Here is a 7,199-nt window from a genome sequence, read left to right on the forward strand (position 1 = left end):
TCCTGGAGTACTCTCTCTAAAATCACCTTGGGGTCTGTGTTATAATCACTCTCCTTGCATTGGCTGTTCTTTTCCATCTCTCCCTCTCTTCCTCCTAAAGGAGTGCCTCCAAACCCAAATACCAAGTTAAAGAAGATTGTGATAGTCATAAGGTTTCAAGTGAGGATGTCATATAAAGAAGATATAACAAATAATATCCAAATTTTTAGATGTGACCAGGCCCTAATCCTGGAAAGCTGCCCTATGTTATGTGACTTGACAAAAGGGACTCTGCTGGCAAAACTAAAGAGAAACTGAGCAAAGTAGTTTAATTCTGGATGATTTGGGGGGCACAGCAGAGAACCTCTCCTCGATGGTTTCACAGAGATGCCGCAGAAGAATCCAGAGACTCAGCCCCATGAGTATATTGCTGGAAGGGTCATAGAAAAAGTAAGAGAACGAATCAAGGAAGCCTCTAAGGGCAAATGCCAGCCCCTGATGATGGCTCACACAGACATCAGGACCTCAGTTTTACAACCATCTAATCTAATAATAGACAAACAGTATAGCTGACCATACCTTCGCTATGCCTCCCATTGGCTAATCAGTGGCGGTTAATTTGCATATGTAGGCGCGAAGCGGAGCAGCAAAGGCGCTGAAGGTGGCTCCGGCCAGAGTGAAGGCTTGTGTGCCGGGTGCTGGAGGAAAACTGGTGCCGGCAGCCAGGGGAAGGGAAGGGAAGGCCTATTGTATGAATCTTTTTGTGCAACAGGCCTCCAGTCCTATATAATAAAAGAAAAACATGCAAATTAACCGTCCCTCCACAATGCCCACCAGCCAATGAGGAGTGAGTATGCAAATTAACCCGACAAAGATGGTGGGTTAATTTGCATACACAGGCACTGGGCAGCCGGCAGTGGGGCCAGTACTTCCCCCACATTGCCATGGCGACGCTGGGGAAGTTCCAGCCCCGCAGCCGCTTGCACACACAGGCACCAAGGATCCAGGGTCGGGTCGGTGCGGGGGAAGCTCCCGCCCCACTGGAGTGCGTGTGCGGGTGCGGGTGCTGGTGGAGGTTCTTGCTCCAAAGCCGCTTATGCCTGCACCAGCACCAAAAGGCCCGTGTCCCCGGGACAGGAGTCCTCAGGATCCAGGCCACCCTGAGCCTGTAGGCCTGCTCCTAGGCCCAAAGTGGCTGGGGTCCCGGAACGTGACAAGAGGGTGCATATAGGGCTGAGGGGATTCCTCCCCCCCGCCCCCGCATGAATTTCATGCACCGCACCCCTAGTAAGAAAATGAAGTGAACCAACAAGCTGAATAAGATTGGAAAAGGATTCTTCCGCACAACCCCCACCAAGGAATGCAGCCTCACCGACACCCCAATTTTTGCCTTGTGAAATCCTATATAGAGGACACATTTAAGCCCACCTAGACTTCTGGCTACAGAGGTGAAAGACTTAAAAAATTGTCGTTTTAAAAAAAATTGTGTTGTTTTCCTAAGTTTTTGGGTGGTTTGTTATGGCAGCAATGTAAAACTAACCTATATGGACACAGATTCTAATAGAAGTTTTTGTTTTTACTGTTAAAGTTTTTGACAGTATAATAATTTGAAAATAAACCAAATTGAAGTAGCTTTTCCTCAACATTTACCTTCTTTTATCAGGCAGGGTTCAGTTAGGTCAAGAGAAACCACTGCAGGTATTTCAGGTAGGAAGGATTTAACATGAGGTTTTAAGTACTTTAAAAACAAACAAAAGAAGAGCTGAGGAAGCAAAAGTGAAGACAATCACTTCTCATGAAATGTGGAAAATGAAGGAACCGCAGGAAACCATCAACCATCTCAGTAATCTACAGAGCCAAAATGAATTACTCTCAGAAAATGACTGGAAGTGGCTGGCAAAACTCCATTTCTACTGTCAGTGAGAGCGAGTGCCTGCATTGCTCTGTGGGAGAAATAATCATGGCTTCTGCCTCTCTTCTGATTCCCAAGTCACATGCCTCTCCCCGGTGGAATCTAACCCAGAACCCTGCAATACAGAGAAAAAGCACAGGAGGAAAACGACGGAGTGGCTGGCAAGTTTCTCTCTCTCACTGTTTCCATAGCATCATTGCCCACAGGTAGAAAAATAAAGAAAACAGACGGCAGGAAGAAGAAAGGACCTCCACCCACCAAAGCACTTAGCGATGTCAGATTCAGACACAAAGTGAAATTACAAAAGAGCTTCAATTCCTCCTTGCAAGCTCCATTTTATCTGGTTGGGTGCCTTCACTCTAGATCTCAGGACACGCTTCTATACCCACACAATATAGAATCACAATGTAGAGACTATCTACTTCAATGATCTCCTTTTACATAAAAAGAACAAAATTTCTGTAGACAGTACTGAGTAGGCCAACTCAACATAGCTAGTTAGTGACTAAACAGGGTCAAGGTCTTTTGAAATCTTTCTAGTCTCCCAGCTTACTGTCGAGGTCTAAGAAGTGTCTGGGATGTTACCTAACTTGCAGACTGTTACTGTTTATGGGTGCTGGCAGATATAAGACTCTTGGATCAGGGACAAAAGACTTTAGTCTCATGGCAAAGCAGTGGCTGGAGTATCATGATCATATTGATTTCCCTTGATTCTCAAATCTCATGGAAATAATACAGAGGGGCCAGGCAGATGCTATGCACACAGTAGATTTGCATCATCACCAAAGAACATGAAGCTTGAGGAATTTACTACCTTTTTTTCTTTTTTTAGCAAGTGGAAGCAGGTCTGATCTTTGTGCAGCGAGTCATGTTACGTCATGTGAGAGGGCCTTATATTCTTGGCACACTCACAAGAATGTGCAGCTGAGGGTCCATGGCAAATTACTTCTCCCGACACCCACCAACATAGGGAGTACTGAGAGGACACACAGGTGATTCACATGTATAACTTAAAATATTTAATATTTGCTACATGCAAAATAACATATATAGTATATATAACACATATGTAAACATTCTGTTTCTGAAAAGCATCCACAGTTCTGCATATTGTTGTAGTTTGTTCATTTTCGCTACCATTTAACATTGCATTGGGTGAACATGTAACTATTAATCCATACTCCGGTTGGTGAACATTTCAGCTGGTTTGCAGTATTTTTCTATAAAGCTACTATTCTTGCAAACATTTCCTGATAGTTTCTTTATAGTATTTGTCTAAGGAGTGAAATTACCAGATTATTAAAGAGGCTAAAAATAACTGCATGTATTCATTCACAATTTGTGTTTCTTGGATGTGGATTGTGTGTTCATATATTTTACCCACTTTTCTACTGGGTTGCTTCTCTTTTAAATTTTATTTTTAAGAGTTCATGCTTTTATCTCTGATTCAGAGTTAAAATAAAATCTCTCAGTAATAGAAAGGAACATTTTTAATCCACCCCCTGCTACCAAAAGGGGGTATCTATTAAAATCTATTAATTTCAAACATCATTTTAATGGCAATATGATAAAAGCATTTAAAAAAATCAGAAGCCTGTGATCCTGGGATGAAGAGGCTTAGTAACTGCAGACCAGTCATGCCAAACTTTAGGAATGTTCTGGAGGCCCTTCAGGTTTCTCCTATTCCCTATGCTTATTTCACTGTAGAATAGTGGAGAGAGCCTTAATATCAAACAAATGCTTAAAGGTGGGCTTGCAGTTAGGGATTCTCTTGTGGTGCTATTAATTTTTTACTATTTACCACACCACTTAGAAACAAAGGTGATGCAGGCAATTAACCATCTTTCTCTGGGTTGCAAGATTTTCCCTTCACCTTGTTTTTGCACTGAGGGTGTTGTCCTTTGTGAGTCCCAGCTTTATGCGAGAGTTTCAACCCCAACATCCTATCTTTTTTGGCTATAGGGCCCCTATCTCCAGTGTGCATGTTACTCACTAGAATCCAAATTCTAGGTCAGAGGGGGTTTTCAGATGCACCCAGCCAAATGCAGGTTGTACCTCTGACTCAGTATGCTCCCAGAGAAGCTAATCTAAGATAGTTGATGTCAAACATGAGTCAAGAAAGGAGAAGCTAATATGGAATTTTTGACTTGAGTCACTGGCCAGCTGACTGTCAATGAGACCTTCTCATTGGTGACAGGTGTAGGACAGACAGACCTTGACACATGGTAACAGTTTCATTAGTAGTGAACAGGGATGTAATCTAATGGAAAGTAATACATGTTTCCCCTGCTATCTAAGAGTGTTCTACGAAATCTTTCATACTGATGGTAGAAAACAAAAAAGCAATTACCATTAAATTATATGGAAAAATGTTTGCTCATTCCCATACCCCCAAAATAACCTAGCCGATCATACCAAATAACACATAAACCTAAAATAACAATTATGTCCAGTTTTATGCTAAACATAACACCCTTCTGAGCTCTCAGGCTTTTCTGACACCGTAGGACACATCTTGCTAATGAAGCACAAACTAAATCGAGATACAGTACAGATGCTCATAGTTCACAACTATGGGGCTTGATGTGGCAATGCTGAGTGTAGTTCCCAGGGAGGCAGCTTGGCAGGGCCACTCTGACGGCTCAGGTGCATGTCGACTTTATAAGGGCTCCCTGCACAACAAACGCAAAAGGCTATTTTTACTTTTTTTTTTTGTAAAAGCAAAAATCCTCTTTGGATTTCTTTTGGTTAGTAAAAACAGGTACATACGTAGGTCTTTTGTAAAAGTGAACTGGTGAAACGTGAACATTTGAATAGTGAGGGTTACCTGTACACTATAGTGGGTGTGATGCATTAGACATCTATATATATAAAAAGTCGTGGCCCTACCGCCATAACGGGGTCACGACCAAACAAGAAGTGGCTCTTGCGGTGGTGGGGCGGGGCGCGAGCTATTAGTGGTGGAGAGCTATGAGCAGTGGAGGGCTACCAGCGGCGGAGGGTGGGGCAGCGAGCTACGAGCAGCGATGGGCGGGGCAGCCAGCTGAGGCAAGTGGAAGCCAGCTACTCGTGCACGATTTCGTGCACGCTGGGCCTCTAGTTTAAGCAATATGAGGGAGATAGTAATTTTAAAAACAGGGGAATTGGCTGTTGCTAAGCAAAGTTCATTCTTTGCAAAACACAAAAAGCTGAGAAAGGTTAATGGCTATTAAATATATGAGTAAAATTCAAAAGGCCTCTTTGGTAGCAAATTAAGAAGCTTTTATCTCCTGCAGTGGGAGGGCAGAAAGCTGAGCAATAGGCCCACTACTGGAAAAGTGTGGCAGAGCTCCAACAGAGATGAACAACCTTGCAGCCCAGTTAGGCTGGCCATGCCAAGGTCCCAGTGCTGACTGGGAAAGAAACCCTGATGCAATGAACTGGGTTGAGACACCTGAAATACGTGAATCCTAGGTTTTCCTGAACTCTGTGAGTCTGAACATGGTCCATATTCCTGACTAATGCCTAGTGCCCCGACTTGGTTGAAAACAAAGCGGAGGCCTCCTCCTTACCCCACAACCTGTGTTCCTTTCAGGATCTGCCCTCAGTTTTCCTCCTGACCACTGGGTCAGTAACCTGGCTTTCTTTACAATGTAATTTTATTTTAACCAGTGGCAATGGAGGTGTGGCAATGGAGGAGAGGGCCTGCTCCTGAGAAGATGAGGGAGATGGATAACAGAATACAGTGTCCCTAGGAGCATAATGGATGGGCACCAAACAAGGACTCTGCTCAGCCTGTATAATCAAAAGAAACCAAAGAGTGCAAGACCAGGAGCCTGAGAACAACACTCTAGTAACTAGTCACAATTCTTTGCTGGGTTTTAAAGTCTGAGCCAGTTTTTGGATCTGGAAACCATCAGCAGAGAAAAGGCTAGATCCCCAGGAGGAAGCCTGGAATATCGTAAAAGATGTACACTGTAATAATTTCCCCAGTCCTTCCCCGAGGGCCCTTTGCAGTTACTCTAGCCATATGTTGGGAAAATGAGAACATCAACACATTTTTCAACAGCATGGCAGATATAAGAATTCACCTGCCTTCTATTAGGCCAGTGATGGTGAACCTATGACACGTGTGTCAGAGGTGACACGCGAACTCAATTTTTTGGTTTATTTTTCTTTGTTAAATGGCATTTAAATATATAAAATAAATATCAAAAATATGTCTTTGTTTTACTATGGTTGCAAAGATCAAAAAAATTCTGTATGTGACACAGCACCAGAGTTAAGTTAGGGTTTTTCAAAATGTTAACACGTCGAGCTCAAAAGGTTCGCCATCACTGTATTAGGCTTTCCATTAAAGAGAGTTGCAGAACTGTAAAAGAATATTATTCTTCTGCTTATTGTTTGGAAAAATATAGCTATTTTTCCCATATAAATATGTTCTTTATACTAACATGTAATAATACTTGAGTATTATTTTTGCTGAATTAGTATTTAAATTTGTTTTAATATTTGTATATGCTAAATATTAATAGACATAACCCACATAAACAAAAGCTCATTAGAGTCTTCCGTTTTTAAGAGTCTTAAAAGGGTCCTGAGAGAAAAACATTCAAGAACAGGGTGCCTGCAGCCGAGTGCAGGTGATGGCTATTGCAGATGAAGAGAGCAAGAACCCAAGAGAAAGGGTCTTCCATTTAGATGTGAATGGGTGATGGCAGAAGTTGGAAGTCGAGTTCCAAAGTTTTCCATTCCTAAGTTGTGGGTAAAAACAGTACCGATGAAGGGTGGAAAGTGGCATGGCTACCCAGAAAGGAGGAAAAATGACCTGCGCGGGGCCGGGGGAGCAAGGGGAGTGACCCCGCCTCCGAACCGGGGAGGACGTGTGGGGAAATGCGTCAAGGCACAGCTCGGGCAGCAAACCTGAGAAGTGGGATGTGAGAAACCGGTGGTGGGAGGTTCCCCAGAGAATCTGACCAGCACTTTCTGTCGGAGTCAGCTGAAACAGTGCCAAGTCTGTGAGTTCATGTACCTCTTCCTTTTAGAGTTTTCTCTTCCTTTAAATTCCTCCTTGTCTGGGAAAATAAAATAGACGGGCCTCCCCATCTCCTTAAAGCTCTGCTTGCCCCTTTTTCCTCTTCTCTCCGGCCCCCGCCTTTCCACCAGGTCTTCGCCCCGCCAAGATGCTTGGGCCCGCTGCTTGTGCCCGCTCCCGGGCAGGAGTGGGAGGGACGGGGCGGGGCGAACAGAAGTGGGCGGGCCCTTCCCTGTCTACGCGCCGCCGTCAGGACGCGCTGACGTCAGAGGACATCCGGTCCGGCTCCCGGAG

The 7,199-nt window shown here is 43.9% G+C and overlaps 1 protein-coding gene across 1 annotated transcript in view; it reads left to right on the forward strand.

Moving 5' to 3' along the window:
• The first annotated feature begins 6,743 nt into the window (after positions 1-6,743).
• Positions 6,744-7,199, forward strand: part of ZNF330 (zinc finger protein 330) — a 19,346-nt gene continuing 18,890 nt past the window's right edge. Inside the window, exon 1 of the mRNA XM_006766065.2 lies at positions 6,744-6,888. The gene's annotated coding sequence lies outside the window, so the exon portion shown is untranslated. The remainder of the gene's footprint in view (positions 6,889-7,199) is intronic.

The sequence above is a fragment of the Myotis davidii genome, unplaced genomic scaffold (genome assembly GCF_000327345.1).
Source record: "Myotis davidii unplaced genomic scaffold, ASM32734v1 scaffold436, whole genome shotgun sequence".
Lineage (NCBI taxonomy): Eukaryota > Metazoa > Chordata > Mammalia > Chiroptera > Vespertilionidae > Myotis > Myotis davidii.